The sequence below is a fragment of the Hypanus sabinus genome (assembly GCF_030144855.1).
Source record: "Hypanus sabinus isolate sHypSab1 chromosome Y unlocalized genomic scaffold, sHypSab1.hap1 SUPER_Y_unloc_1, whole genome shotgun sequence".
NCBI lineage: Eukaryota > Metazoa > Chordata > Chondrichthyes > Myliobatiformes > Dasyatidae > Hypanus > Hypanus sabinus.
In genome coordinates, this window is record NW_026779010.1 from 827,207 (window position 1) to 843,689 (window position 16,483).

The window sequence follows — 16,483 nt, forward strand, 5'->3', positions numbered from 1 at the left end:
TGTTACAGGAAGAAAACGTCCATGTGGTGTTATAGGAAGAAAATCTCCACGTGGTGTTATAGGATGAAAAAGTCCACGTGGTGTTAGACTAGGAAGAAAAAGTCCATGTAGTGTTAAAGGAAGAAAATGTCCACGAGGTGTTACAGGAAGAAAAAGTCTACGTTGTGTTATAGGAAGAAAAAGTCCACGTGGTGTTAGACTAGGAAGAAAAGGTCCATGTGGTGTTATAGGAAGAAAGAGTCCACGAGGTGTTATAGGAAGAAAAAGTCCACGTGGTGTTATAGGAAGAAAAAGTGCACGTGGTGTTATAGGAAGAAGAAGTCCATGTGGTGCTATAGGAAGAAAAAGTCCACGAGGTGTTACAGGAAGAAAAAGTCCACGAGGTGTTATAGAGGAAAAAGTCCACATGATGTTATAGGAAGAAACTGTCCATGTGCTGTTATAGGAAGAAAAAGTCCACATGGTGTTATAGGATGGAAAAGTCCACGTGGTGTTAGAGGAAGAAAAAGTCCACGTGGTGTTACAGGAAGAAAACTTCCATGTGGTGTTATAGGAAGAAAATCTCCACGTGGTGTTATAGGAAGAAAAAGTCCACGTGGAGTTAGACTAGGAAGAAAAAGTCCACGAGGTGTTACAGGAAGAAAAAGTCCACGAGGTGTTATAGAGGAAAAAGTCCACATGATGTTATATGATGAAAATGTCCATGTGCTGTTACACGAAGAAAAAGTCCATGTGGTGTCATAGGAAGAAAAAGTCCACGTGGTGTTATAGGAAGAAAAAGTCCATGTGGTGTTATAGGAAGAAAAAGTCCACGTGTTGTTATAGGAAGAAAAAGTCCATGTGGTGTTAGAGGAAGAAAAAGTCCACGTGGTGTTATAGGATGAAAAAGTCCACGTGGTGTTAGACTAGGTAGAAAATGTCCATGTGGTGTTGCAGGAAGAAAAAGTCCACGTGGTGTGATAGGAAGAAAAAGTCCACGTGGTGTTAGAGGAAGAAAAATTCCACGTGGTGTTACAGGAAGGAAAAGTCCACGTGGTGTTACGGGAAGGAAAAGTCCACGTGGTGTTACTGGAAGGAAAAGTCCACGTGGTGTTACAGGAAGAAAAAGTCCACGTGGTGTTACAGGAAGAAAATGTCCATGTGGTGTTATAGAAAAGAAAATCTCCACGTGGTGTTATAGGATGAAAAAGTCCACGTGGTGTTAGACTAGGAAGAAAAAGTCCAAGTAGTGTTAAAGGAAGAAAATGTCCACGAGGTGTTACAGGAAGAAAAAGTCTACGTTGTGTTATAGGAAGAAAAAGTCCACGTGGTGTTACAGGAAGGAAAAGTCCAAGTGGTGTTACGGGAAGGAAAATTCCACGTGGTGTTACTGGAAGGAAAAGTCCACGTGGTGTTACAGGAAGAAAAAGTCCACGTTGTGTTACAGGAAGAAAACGTCCATGTGGTGTTATAGGAAGAAAATCTCCACGTGGTGTTATAGGATGAAAAAGTCCACGTGGTGTTAGACTAGGAAGAAAAAGTCCATGTAGTGTTAAAGGAAGAAAATGTCCACGAGGTGTTACAGGAAGAAAAAGTCTACGTTGTGTTATAGGAAGAAAAAGTCCACGTGGTGTTAGACTAGGAAGAAAAAGTCCATGTGGTGTTATAGGAAGAAAGAGTCCACGAGGTGTTATAGGAAGAAAAAGTCCACGTGGTGTTATAGGAAGAAAAAGTGCACGTGGTGTTATAGGAAGAAGAAGTCCATGTGGTGCTATAGGAAGAAAAAGTCCACGAGGTGTTACAGGAAGAAAAAGTCCACGAGGTGTTATAGAGGAAAAAGTCCACATGATGTTATAGGAAGAAACTGTCCATGTGCTGTTATAGGAAGAAAAAGTCCACATGGTGTTATAGGATGGAAAAGTCCACGTGGTGTTAGAGGAAGAAAAAGTCCACGTGGTGTTACAGGAAGAAAACTTCCATGTGGTGTTATAGGAAGAAAATCTCCACGTGGTGTTATAGGAAGAAAAAGTCCACGTGGAGTTAGACTAGGAAGAAAAAGTCCACGAGGTGTTACAGGAAGAAAAAGTCCACGAGGTGTTATAGAGGAAAAAGTCCACATGATGTTATATGATGAAAATGTCCATGTGCTGTTACAGGAAGAAAAAGTCCATGTGGTGTCATAGGAAGAAAAAGTCCACGTGGTGTTATAGGAAGAAAAAGTCCATGTGGTGTTATAGGAAGAAAAAGTCCACGTGGTGTTATAGGAAGAAAAAGTCCACGTGGTGTCATAGGAAGAAAAAGTCCACGTGGTGTTACAGGATGGAAAAGTCCACGTGGTGTTACAGGAAGGAAAAGTCCACGTGGTGTTACAGGAAGGAAAAGTCCACGTGGTGTTACAGGAAGAAAAAGTCCACGTGGTGTTACAGGAAGAAAATGTCCATGTGGTGTTATAGGAAGAAAATGTCCACGTGGTGTTATAGGATGAAAAAGTCCACGTGGTGTTAGACTAGGTAGAAAAAGTCCATGTGGTGTTGCAGGAAGAAAAAGTCCACGTGGTGTTATAGGAAGAAAAAGTCCACGTGATGTTATAGGAAGAATATGTCCACGTGGTATTATTGGAAGAAAAAGTCCACGTGGTGTTATAGGAAGAAAAAGTCCACGTGGTGTTACAGGAAGAAACAGTCCACGTGGTGTTATAGGAAGGAAAAGTCCACGTGATGTTATAGGAAGAAAATGTCCACGTGGAGTTATTGGAAGAAAAAGTCCACGTGGTGTTATAGGAAAAAAAATCCACGTGGTGTGATAGGAAGAAAAAGTCCACGTGGTGTTAGAGGAAGAAAAAGTCCACGTGGTGTTACAGGAAGGAAAAGTCCACGTGGTGTTACGGGAAGGAAAAGTCCACGTGGTGTTACTGGAAGGAAAAGTCCACGTGGTGTTATAGGAAGAAAAAGTCCACGTGGTGTTATAGGAAGAAAATGTACATGTGGTGTTATAGGAAGAAAAAGTCCACGAGGTGTTACAGGAAGAAAAAATCCATGAGGTGTTATAGAGTAAAAACTCCACATGATGTTATAGGATGAAAATGTCCATGTGTTGTTATAGGAAGAAAAAGTCCATGCGGTGTTAGAGGAAGAAAAAGTCCACGTGGTGTTATAGGATGAAAAAGTCCACGTGGTGTTAGACTAGGTAGAAAAAGTCCATGTGGTGTTGCAGGAAGAAAAAGTCCACGAGGTGTTACAGGAAGAAAAAGTCCACGTGGTGTTATAGGAAGAAAAAGTCCACGTGATGTTATAGGAAGAAAATGTACACGTGGTGTTATTGGAAGAAAAAGTCCACGTGGTGTTATAGGAAGAAAAAGTCCACGTGGTGTGATAGGAAGAAAAAGTCCACGTGGTGTTAGAGGAAGAAAAAGTCCACGTGGTGTTACAGGAAGGAAAAGTCCACGTGGTGTTACGGGAAGGAAAAGTCCACGTGGTGTTACTGGAAGGAAAAGTCCACGTAGTGTTACAGGAAGAAAAAGTCCACGTGGTGTTACAGGAAGAAAACGTCCATGTGGTGTTATAGGAAGAAAATCTCCACGTGGTGTTATAGGATGAAAAAGTCCACGTGGTGTTAGACTAGGAAGAAAAAGTCCATGTAGTGTTAAAGGAAGAAAATGTCCACGAGGTGTTACAGGAAGAAAAAGTCTACGTTGTGTTATAGGAAGAAAGAGTCCACGAGGTGTTATAGGAAGAAAAAGTCCACGTGGTGTTATAGGAAGAAAAGGTGCACGTGGTGTTATAGGAAGAAAAAGTCCACGTGGTGTCATAGGAAGAAAAAGTCCACGTGGTGTTAGAGGAAGAAAAAGTCCACGTGGTGTGATAGGAAGAAAATCTCCACGTGGTGTTATAGGATGAAAAAGTCCACGTGGTGTTAGACTAGGATGGAAAAGTCCATGTAGTGTTAAAGGAAGAAAATGTCCACGAGGTGTTACAGGAAGAAAAAGTCTACGTTGTGTTATAGGAAGAAAAAGTCCACGTGGTGTTACAGGAAGGAAAAGTCCAAGTGGTGTTACGGGAAGGAAAATTCCACGTGGTGTTACTGGAAGGAAAAGTCCACGTGGTGTTACAGGAAGAAAAAGTCCACGTTGTGTTACAGGAAGAAAACGTCCATGTGGTGTTATAGGAAGAAAATCTCCACGTGGTGTTATAGGATGAAAAAGTCCACGTGGTGTTAGACTAGGAAGAAAAAGTCCATGTAGTGTTAAAGGAAGAAAATGTCCACGAGGTGTTACAGGAAGAAAAAGTCTACGTTGTGTTATAGGAAGAAAAAGTCCACGTGGTGTTAGACTAGGAAGAAAAAGTCCATGTGCTGTTACAGGAAGAAAAAGTCCATGTGGTGTCATAGGAAGAAAAAGTCCACGTGGTGTTATAGGAAGAAAAAGTCCATGTGGTGTTATAGGAAGAAAAAGTCCACGTGGTGTTATAGGAAGAAAAAGTCCACGTGGTGTCATAGGAAGAAAAAGTCCACGAGGTGTTACAGGATGGAAAAGTCCACGTGGTGTTACAGGAAGGAAAAGTCCACGTGGTGTTACAGGAAGGAAAAGTCCACGTGGTGTTACAGGAAGAAAAAGTCCACGTGGTGTTACAGGAAGAAAATGTCCATGTGGTGTTATAGGAAGAAAATGTCCACGTGGTGTTATAGGATGAAAAAGTCCACGTGGTGTTAGACTAGGTAGAAAAAGTCCATGTGGTGTTGCAGGAAGAAAAAGTCCACGTGGTGTTATAGGAAGGAAAAGTCCACGTGATGTTATAGGAAGAAAATGTCCACGTGGAGTTATTGGAAGAAAAAGTCCACGTGGTGTTATAGGAAAAAAAATCCACGTGGTGTGATAGGAAGAAAAAGTCCACGTGGTGTTAGAGGAAGAAAAAGTCCACGTGGTGTTACAGGAAGGAAAAGTCCACGTGGTGTTACGGGAAGGAAAAGTCCACGTGGTGTTACTGGAAGGAAAAGTCCACGTGGTGTTATAGGAAGAAAAAGTCCACGTGGTGTTATAGGAAGAAAATGTCCATGTAGTGTTATAGGAAGAAAAAGTCCATGTGGTGTTAGAGGAAGAAAAAGTCCACGTGGTGTTATAGGATGAAAAAGTCCACGTGGTGTTAGACTAGGTAGAAAATGTCCATGTGGTGTTGCAGGAAGAAAAAGTCCACGAGGTGTTACAGGAAGAAAAAGTCCACGTGGTGTTATAGGAAGAAAAAGTCCACGTGATGTTATAGGAAGAAAATGTCCACGTGGTGTTATTGGAAGAAAAAGTCCACGTGGTGTTATAGGAAGAAAAAGTCCACGTGGTGTGATAGGAAGAAAAAGTCCACGTGGTGTTAGAGGAAGAAAAAGTCCATGTGGTGTTATAGGAAGAAAATGTCCACGTGGTGTTATAGGATGAAAAAGTCCACGTGGTGTTAGACTAGGTAGAAAAAGTCCATGTGGTGTTGCAGGAAGAAAAAGTCCACGTGGTGTTATAGGAAGAAAAAGTCCACGTGATGTTATAGGAAGAATCTGTCCACGTGGTATTATTGGAAGAAAAAGTCCACGTGGTGTTATAGGAAGAAAAAGTCCACGTGGTGTTACAGGAAGAAACAGTCCACGTGGTGTTATAGGAAGGAAAAGTCCACGTGATGTTATAGGAAGAAAATGTCCACGTGGAGTTATTGGAAGAAAAAGTCCACGTGGTGTTATAGGAAAAAAAATCCACGTGGTGTGATAGGAAGAAAAAGTCCACGTGGTGTTAGAGGAAGAAAAAGTCCACGTGGTGTTACAGGAAGGAAAAGTCCACGTGGTGTTACGGGAAGGAATAGTCCACGTGGTGTTACTGGAAGGAAAAGTCAACGTGGTGTTATAGGAAGAAAAAGTCCACGTGGTGTTATAGGAAGAAAATGTCCATGTAGTGTTATAGGAAGAAAAAGTCCATGTGGTGTTAGAGGAAGAAAAAGTCCACGTGGTGTTATAGGATGAAAAAGTCCACGTGGTGTTAGACTAGGTAGAAAATGTCCATGTGGTGTTGCAGGAAGAAAAAGTCCACGAGGTGTTACAGGAAGAAAAAGTCCACGTGGTGTTATAGGAAGAAAAAGTCCACGTGATGTTATAGGAAGAAAATGTCCACGTGGTGTTATTGGAAGAAAAAGTCCACGTGGTGTTATAGGAAGAAAAAGTCCACGTGGTGTGATAGGAAGAAAAAGTCCACGTGGTGTTAGAGGAAGAAAAAGTCCACGTGGTGTTACAGGAAGGAAAAGTCCACGTGGTGTTACGGGAAGGAAAAGTCCACGTGGTGTTACATGAAGGAAAAGTCCACGTAGTGTTACAGGAAGAAAAAGTCCACGTTGTGTTACAGGAAGAAAACGTCCATGTGGTGTTATAGGAAGAAAATCTCCACGTGGTGTTATAGGATGAAAAAGTCCACGTGGTGTTAGACTAGGAAGAAAAAGTCCATGTAGAGTTAAAGGAAGAAAATGTCCACGAGGTGTTACAGGAAGAAAAAGTCTACGTTGTGTTATAGGAAGAAAGAGTCCACGAGGTGTTATAGGAAGAAAAAGTCCACGTGGTGTTATAGGAAGAGAAGGTGCACGTGGTGTTATAGGAAGAAAAAGTCCATGTGGTGTGATAGGAAGAAAAAGTCCACGTGATGTTAGAGGAAGAAAAAGTCCACGTGGTGTTACAGGAAGGAAAAGTCCACGTGGTGTCACGGGAAGGAAAAGTCCACGTAGTGTTACTGGAAGGAAAAGTCCACGTGGTGTTACAGGAAGAAAAAGTCCATGTGGTGTTATAGGAAAAAAACGTCCATGTGGTGTTATAGGAAGAAAATCTCCACGTGGTGTTATAGGATGAAAAAGTCCACGTGGTGTTAGACTAGGAAGAAAAAGTCCATGTAGTGTTAAAGGAAGAAAATGTCCACGAGGTGTTACAGGAAGAAAAAGTCTACGTTGTGTTATAGGAAGAAAGAGTCCACGAGGTGTTATAGGAAGAAAAAGTCCACGTGGTGTTATAGGAAGAAAAAGTGCACGTGGTGTTATAGGAAGAAGAAGTCCATGTGGTGCTATAGGAAGAAAAAGTCCACGAGGTGTTACAGGAAGAAAAAGTCCACGAGGTGTTATAGAGGAAAAAGTCCACATGATGTTATTGGAAGAAACTGTCCATGTGCTGTTATAGGAAGAAAAAGTCCACGTGGTGTTATAGGATGGAAAAGTCCACGTGGTGTTAGAGGAAGAAAAAGTCCACGTGGTGTTACAGGAAGAAAACTTCCATGTGGTGTTATAGGAATAAAATCTCCACGTGGTGTTATAGGAAGAAAAAGTCCACGTGGAGTTAGACTAGGAAGAAAAAGTCCATGTGGTGTTATGGGAAGAAAAAGTCCACGAGGTGTTATAGGAAGAAAAAGTCCACGTGGTGTTATATAAAGAAAAAGTGCACGTGGTGTTATAGGAAGAAAAAGTCCACGTTGTGTTGGACTAGGAAGAAAAACTCCATGTGGTGTTATAGGAAGAAAAAGTCCACCTGGTGTTATAGGAAGAAAAAGTGCACATTGTGTTATAGGAAGACAAAGTCCATGTGGTGTTATAGGAAGAAAAAGTCCACGAGGTGTTACAGGAAGAAAAAGTCCACGAGGTGTTATAGAGGAAAAAGTCCACATGATGTTATATGATGAAAATGTCCATGTGCTGTTACAGGAAGAAAAAGTCCATGTGGTGTCATAGGAAGAAAAAGTCCACGTGGTGTTATAGGAAGAAAAAGTCCATGTGGTGTTATAGGAAGAAAAAGTCCACGTGGTGTTATAGGAAGAAAAAGTCCACGTGGTGTCATAGGAAGAAAAAGTCCACGTGGTGTTAGAGGAAGATAGAGTCCACGAGGTGTTATAGGAAGAAAAAGTCCACGTGGTGTTACAGGAAGGAAAGGTCCACGTGGTGTTACAGGAAGGAAAAGTCCACGTGGTGTTACAGGAAGAAAAAGTGCACGTGGTGTTACAGGAAGAAAACGTCCATGTGGTGTTATAGGATGAAAATGTCCACGTGGTGTTAGACTAGGAAGAAAAAGTCCATGTAGTGTTATAGGAAGAAAAAGTCCACGAGGTGTTATAGGAAGAAAAAGTCTACGTTGCGTTATAGGAAGAAAATGTCCAATTGGTGTTATAGGAAGAAAAAGTCCACGAGGTGTTACAGGAAGAAAAAGTCCACGAGGTGTTATAGAGGAAAAAGTCCACATGATGTTATAGGATGAAAATGTCCATGTGCTGTTATAGGAAGAAAAAGTCCACGTGGTGTTAGAGGAAGAAAAAGTCCACGTGGTGTTACAGGATGGAAAAGTCCACGTGGTGTTACAGGAAGGAAAAGTCCACGTGGTGTTACAGGAAGGAAAAGTCCACGTGGTGTTACAGGAAGGAAAAGTCCACGTGGTGTTATAGGATGAAAAAGTCCATGTGGTGTTAGACTAGGAAGAAAAAGTCCATGTGGTGTTATAGGATGAAAAAGTCCACGTGGTGTTAGACTAGGTAGAAAAAGTCCATGTGGTGTTGCAGGAAGAAAAAGTCCACGTGGTGTTATAGGAAGAAAAAGTCCACGTGATGTTATAGGTAGAAAATGTCCACATGGTGTTATTGGAATAAAAAGTCCACGTGGTGTTATAGGAAGAAAAAGTCCACGTGGTGTTACAAGAAGAAAAAGTCCACGTGGTGTTATAGGAAGAAAATGTCCATGTGGTGTTATAGGAAGAAAAAGTCCACGAGGTGTTACAGGAAGAAAAAGTCCACGAGGTGTTATAGAGTAAAAACTCCACATGATGTTATAGGATGAAAATGTCCATGTGCTGTTATAGGAAGAAAAAGTCCATGTGGTGTTAGAGGAAGAAAAAGTCCATGTGGTGCTATAGGAAGAAAAAGTCCACGAGGTGTTACAGGAAGAAAAGGTCCACGAGGTGTTATAGAGGAAAAAGTCCACATGATGTTATTGGAAGAAACTGTCCATGTGCTGTTATAGGAAGAAAAAGTCCACGTGGTGTTATAGGATGGAAATGTCCACGTGGTGTTAGAGGAAGAAAAAGTCCATGTGGTGTTACAGGAAGAAAACTTCCATGTGGTGTTATAGGAAGAAAAAGTCCACGTGGAGTTAGACTAGGAAGAAAAAGTCCATGTGGTGTTATGGGAAGAAAAAGTCCACGAGGTGTTATAGGAAGAAAAAGTCTACGTTGCGTTATAGGAAGAAAATGTCCAATTGGTGTTATAGGAAGAAAAAGTCCACGAGGTGTTACAGGAAGAAAAAGTCCACGAGGTGTTATAGAGGAAAAAGTCCACATGATGTTATAGGATGAAAATGTCCATGTGCTGTTATAGGAAGAAAAAGTCCACGTGGTGTTAGAGGAAGAAAAAGTCCACGTGGTGTTACAGGATGGAAAAGTCCACGTGGTGTTACAGGAAGGAAAAGTCCACGTGGTGTTACAGGAAGGAAAAGTCCACGTGGTGTTACAGGAAGGAAAAGTCCACGTGGTGTTATAGGATGAAAAAGTCCATGTGGTGTTAGACTAGGAAGAAAAAGTCCATGTGGTGTTATAGGATGAAAAAGTCCACGTGGTGTTAGACTAGGTAGAAAAAGTCCATGTGGTGTTGCAGGAAGAAAAAGTCCACGTGGTGTTATAGGAAGAAAAAGTCCACGTGATGTTATAGGTAGAAAATGTCCACGTGGTGTTATTGGAATAAAAAGTCCACGTGGTGTTATAGGAAGAAAAAGTCCACGTGGTGTTACAAGAAGAAAAAGTCCACGTGGTGTTATAGGAAGAAAATGTCCATGTGGTGTTATAGGAAGAAAAAGTCCACGAGGTGTTACAGGAAGAAAAAGTCCACGAGGTGTTATAGAGTAAAAACTCCACATGATGTTATAGGATGAAAATGTCCATGTGCTGTTATAGGAAGAAAAAGTCCATGTGGTGTTAGAGGAAGAAAAAGTCCATGTGGTGCTATAGGAAGAAAAAGTCCACGAGGTGTTACAGGAAGAAAAGGTCCACGTGGTGTTATAGGATGGAAAAGTCCACGTGGTGTTAGAGGAAGAAAAAGTCCATGTGGTGTTACAGGAAGAAAACTTCCATGTGGTGTTATAGGAAGAAAAAGTCCACGTGGAGTTAGACTAGGAAGAAAAAGTCCATGTGGTGTTATGGGAAGAAAAAGTCCACGAGGTGTTATAGGAAGAAAAAGTCCACGTGGTGTTATATAAAGAAAAAGTGCACGTGGTGTTATAGGAAGAAAAAGTCCACGTGGTGTTGGACTAGGAAGAAAAAGTCCATGTGGTGCTATAGGAAGAAAAAGTCCACGAGGTGTTACAGGAAGAAAAAGTCCACGAGGTGTTATAGAGGAAAAAGTCCACATGATGTTATATGATGAAAATGTCCATGTGCTGTTACAGGAAGAAAAAGTCCATGTGGTGTCATAGGAAGAAAAAGTCCACGTGGTTTTATAGGAAGAAAAAGTCCATGTGGTGTTATAGGAAGAAAAAGTCCACGTGGTGTTATAGGAAGAAAAAGTCCACGTGGTGTCATAGGAAGAAAAAGTCCACGTGGTGTTAGAGGAAGATAGAGTCCACGAGGTGTAATAGGAAGAAAAAGTCCACATGGTGTTACAGGAAGGAAAGGTCCACGTGGTGTTACAGGAAGGAAAAGTCCACGTGGTGTTACAGGAAGAAAAAGTGCACGTGGTGTTACAGGAAGAAAACGTCCATGTGGTGTTATAGGATGAAAATGTCCACGTGGTGTTAGACTAGGAAGAAAAAGTCCATGTAGTGTTATAGGAAGAAAATGTCCACGAGGTGTTACAGAAAGAAAAAGTCTACGTTGCGTTATAGGAAGAAAATGTCCATGTGGTGTTATAGGAAGAAAAAGTCCACGAGGTGTTACAGGAAGAAAAAGTCCACGATGTGTTATAGAGGAAAAAGTCCACATGATGTTATAGGATGAAAATGTCCATGTGCTGTTATAGGAAGAAAAAGTCCACGTGGTGTTAGAGGAAGAAAACGTCCATGTTGTGTTACAGGATGGAAAAGTCCACGTGGTGTTACAGGAAGGAAAAGTCGACGTGGTGTTACAAGAAGGAAAAGTCCACATGGTGTTACAGGAAGGAAAAGTCCACGTGGTGTTATAGGATGAAAAAGTCCACGTGGTGTTAGACTAGGAAGAAAAAGTCCATGTGGTGTTATAGGAAGAAAAAGTCCACGAGGTGTTATAGGAAGAAAAAGTCCACGTGGTGTTATAGGAAGAAAATGTCCATGTGGTGTTATAGGAAGAAAAAGTCCACGAGGTGTTACAGGAAGAAAAGGACCACGAGGCGTTATAGAGTAAAAACTCCACATGATGTTATAGGATGAAAATGTCCATGTGCTGTTATAGGAAGAAAAAGTCCATGTGGTGTTAGAGGAAGAAAAAGTCCACGTGGTGTTACAGGATGGAAAAGTCCACGTGGTGTTACAGGAAGGAAAAGTCCACGTGGTGTTACAGGAAGGAAAAGTCCACGTGGTGTTACAGGAAGAAAAAGTCCACGTGGTGTTACTGGAAGAAAATGTCCATGTGGTGTTATAGGAAGAAAATGTCCACGTGGTGTTATAGGATGAAAAAGTCCACGTGGTGTTAGACTAGGTAGAAAAAGTCCATGTGGTGTTGCAGGAAGAAAAAGTCCACGTGGTGTTATAGGAAGAAAAAGTCCACGTGATGTTATAGGAAGAAAATGTCCACGTGGTGTTATTGGAAGAAAAAGTCCACGTGGTGTTATAGGAAGAAAAAGTCCACGTGGTGTTACAGGAAGAAAAAGTCCACGTGGTGTTATAGGAAGAAAATGTCCATGTGGTGTTATAGGAAGAAAAAGTCCACGAGGTGTTACAGGAAGAAAAAGTCCACGAGGTGTTATAGAGTAAAAACTCCACATGATGTTATAGGATGAAAATGTCCATGTGCTGTTATAGGAAGAAAAAGTCCATGTGGTGTTAGAGGAAGAAAAAGTCCACGTGGTGTTACAGGATGGAAAAGTCCACGTGGTGTTACAGGAAGGAAAAGTCCACGTGGTGTTACAGGAAGGAAAAGTCCACGTGGTGTTACAGGAAGAAAAAGTCCACATGGTGTTACAGGAAGAAAATGTCCATGTGGTGTTATAGGAAGAAAATGTCCACGTGGTGTTATAGGATGAAAAAGTCCACGTGGTGTTAGAGGAAGAAAAAGTCCACGTGGTGTTACTGGAAGGAAAAGTCCACGTGGTGTTATAGGAAGAAAAAGTCCACGTGGTGTAATAGGAAGAAAATGTCCATGTGGTGTTATAGGAAGAAAAAGTCCACGAGGTGTTACAGGAAGAAAAAATCCATGAGGTGTTATAGAGTAAAAACTCCACATGATGTTATAGGATGAAAATGTCCATGTGTTGTTATAGGAAGAAAAAGTCCATGCGGTGTTAGAGGAAGAAAAAGTCCACGTGGTGTTATAGGATGAAAAAGTCCACGTGGTGTTAGACTAGGTAGAAAAAGTCCATGTGGTGTTGCAGGAAGAAAAAGTCCACGAGGTGTTACAGGAAGAAAAAGTCCACGTGGTGTTATAGGAAGAAAAAGTCCACGTGATGTTATAGGAAGAAAATGTACACGTGGTGTTATTGGAAGAAAAAGTCCACGTGGTGTTATAGGAAGAAAAAGTCCACGTGGTGTGATAGGAAGAAAAAGTCCACGTGGTGTTAGAGGAAGAAAAAGTCCACGTGGTGTTACAGGAAGGAAAAGTCCACGTGGTGTTACGGGAAGGAAAAGTCCACGTGGTGTTACTGGAAGGAAAAGTCCACGTAGTGTTACAGGAAGAAAAAGTCCACGTGGTGTTACAGGAAGAAAACGTCCATGTGGTGTTATAGGAAGAAAATCTCCACGTGGTGTTATAGGATGAAAAAGTCCACGTGGTGTTAGACTAGGAAGAAAAAGTCCATGTAGTGTTAATGGAAGAAAATGTCCACGAGGTGTTACAGGAAGAAAAAGTCTACGTTGTGTTATAGGAAGAAAGAGTCCACGAGGTGTTATAGGAAGAAAAAGTCCACGTGGTGTTATAGGAAGAAAAGGTGCACGTGGTGTTATAGGAAGAAAAAGTCCACGTGGTGTCATAGGAAGAAAAAGTCCACGTGGTGTTAGAGGAAGAAAAAGTCCACGTGGTGTGATAGGAAGAAAATCTCCACGTGGTGTTATAGGATGAAAAAGTCCACGTGGTGTTAGACTAGGAAGAAAAAGTCCATGTAGTGTTAAAGGAAGAAAATGTCCACGAGGTGTTACAGGAAGAAAAAGTCTACGTTGTGTTATAGGAAGAAAAAGTCCACGTGGTGTTACAGGAAGGAAAAGTCCAAGTGGTGTTACGGGAAGGAAAATTCCACGTGGTGTTACTGGAAGGAAAAGTCCACGTGGTGTTACAGGAAGAAAAAGTCCACGTTGTGTTACAGGAAGAAAACGTCCATGTGGTGTTATAGGAAGAAAATCTCCACGTGGTGTTATAGGATGAAAAAGTCCACGTGGTGTTAGACTAGGAAGAAAAAGTCCATGTAGTGTTAAAGGAAGAAAATGTCCACGAGGTGTTACAGGAAGAAAAAGTCTACGTTGTGTTATAGGAAGAAAAAGTCCACGTGGTGTTAGACTAGGAAGAAAAAGTCCATGTGGTGTTATAGGAAGAAAGAGTCCACGAGGTGTTATAGGAAGAAAAAGTCCACGTGGTGTTATAGGAAGAAAAAGTGCACGTGGTGTTATAGGAAGAAGAAGTCCATGTGGTGCTATAGGAAGAAAAAGTCCACGAGGTGTTACAGGAAGAAAAAGTCCACGAGGTGTTATAGAGGAAAAAGTCCACATGATGTTATAGGAAGAAACTGTCCATGTGCTGTTATAGGAAGAAAAAGTCCACATGGTGTTATAGGATGGAAAAGTCCACGTGGTGTTAGAGGAAGAAAAAGTCCACGTGGTGTTACAGGAAGAAAACTTCCATGTGGTGTTATAGGAAGAAAATCTCCACGTGGTGTTATAGGAAGAAAAAGTCCACGTGGAGTTAGACTAGGAAGAAAAAGTCCACGAGGTGTTACAGGAAGAAAAAGTCCACGAGGTGTTATAGAGGAAAAAGTCCACATGATGTTATATGATGAAAATGTCCATGTGCTGTTACAGGAAGAAAAAGTCCATGTGGTGTCATAGGAAGAAAAAGTCCACGTGGTGTTATAGGAAGAAAAAGTCCATGTGGTGTTATAGGAAGAAAAAGTCCACGTGGTGTTATAGGAAGAAAAAGTCCACGTGGTGTCATAGGAAGAAAAAGTCCACGTGGTGTTACAGGATGGAAAAGTCCACGTGGTGTTACAGGAAGGAAAAGTCCACGGGGTGTTACAGGAAGGAAAAGTCCACGTGGTGTTACAGGAAGAAAAAGTCCACGTGGTGTTACAGGAAGAAAATGTCCATGTGGTGTTATAGGAAGAAAATGTCCACGTGGTGTTATAGGATGAAAAAGTCCACGTGGTGTTAGACTAGGTAGAGAAAGTCCATGTGGTGTTGCAGGAAGAAAAAGTCCACGTGGTGTTATAGGAAGAAAAAGTCCACGTGATGTTATAGGAAGAATATGTCCACGTGGTATTATTGGAAGAAAAAGTCCACGTGGTGTTATAGGAAGAAAAAGTCCACGTGGTGTTACAGGAAGAAACAGTCCACGTGGTGTTATAGGAAGGAAAAGTCCACGTGACGTTATAGGAAGAAAATGTCCACGTGGAGTTATTGGAAGAAAAAGTCCACGTGGTGTTATAGGAAAAAAAATCCACGTGGTGTGATAGGAAGAAAAAGTCCACGTGGTGTTAGAGGAAGAAAAAGTCCACGTGGTGTTACAGGAAGGAAAAGTCCACGTGGTGTTACGGGAAGGAAAAGTCCACGTGGTGTTACTGGAAGGAAAAGTCCACGTGGTGTTATAGGAAGAAAAAGTCCACGTGGTGTTATAGGAAGAAAATGTCCATGTAGTGTTATAGGAAGAAAAAGTCCATGTGGTGTTAGAGGAAGAAAAAGTCCACGTGGTGTTATAGGATGAAAAAGTCCACGTGGTGTTATACTAGGTAGAAAATGTCCATGTGGTGTTGCAGGAAGAAAAAGTCCACGAGGTGTTACAGGAAGGAAAAGTCCACGTGGTGTCACGGGAAGGAAAAGTCCACGTAGTGTTACTGGAAGGAAAAGTCCACGTGGTGTTACAGGAAGAAAAAGTCCATGTGGTGTTATAGGAAAAAAACGTCCATGTGGTGTTATAGGAAGAAAATCTCCACGTGGTGTTATAGGATGAAAAAGTCCACGTGGTGTTAGACTAGGAAGAAAAAGTCCATGTAGTGTTAAAGGAAGAAAATGTCCACGAGGTGTTACAGGAAGAAAAAGTCTACGTTGTGTTATAGGAAGAAAGAGTCCACGAGGTGTTATAGGAAGAAAAAGTCCACGTGGTGTTATAGGAAGAAAAAGTGCACGTGGTGTTATAGGAAGAAGAAGTCCATGTGGTGCTATAGGAAGAAAAAGTCCACGAGGTGTTACAGGAAGAAAAAGTCCACGAGGTGTTATAGAGGAAAAAGTCCACATGATGTTATTGGAAGAAACTGTCCATGTGCTGTTATAGGAAGAAAAAGTCCACGTGGTGTTATAGGATGGAAAAGTCCACGTGGTGTTAGAGGAAGAAAAAGTCCACGTGGTGTTACAGGAAGAAAACTTCCATGTGGTGTTATAGGAAGAAAATCTCCACGTGGTGTTATAGGAAGAAAAAGTCCACGTGGAGTTAGACTAGGAAGAAAAAGTCCATGTGGTGTTATGGGAAGAAAAAGTCCACGAGGTGTTATAGGAAGAAAAAGTCCACGTGGTGTTATATAAAGAAAAAGTGCACGTGGTGTTATAGGAAGAAAAAGTCCACGTTGTGTTGGACTAGGAAGAAAAACTCCATGTGCTGTTATAGGAAGAAAAAGTCCACCTGGTGTTATAGGAAGAAAAAGTGCACATTGTGTTATAGGAAGACAAAGTCCATGTGGTGTTATAGGAAGAAAAAGTCCACGAGGTGTTACAGGAAGAAAAAGTCCACGAGGTGTTATAGAGGAAAAAGTCCACATGATGTTATATGATGAAAATGTCCATGTGCTGTTACAGGAAGAAAAAGTCCATGTGGTGTCATAGGAAGAAAAAGTCCACGTGGTGTTATAGGAAGAAAAAGTCCATGTGGTGTTATAGGAAGAAAAAGTCCACGTGGTGTTATAGGAAGAAAAAGTCCACGTGGTGTCATAGGAAGAAAAAGTCCACGTGGTGTTAGAGGAAGATAGAGTCCACGAGGTGTTATAGGAAGAAAAAGTCCACGTGGTGTTACAGGAAGGAAAGGTCCACGTGGTGTTACAGGAAGGAAAAGTCCACGTGGTGTTACAGGAAGAAAAAGTGCACGTGGTGTTACAGGAAGAAAACGTCCATGTGGTGTTATAGGATGAAAATGTCCACGTGGTGTTAGACTAGGA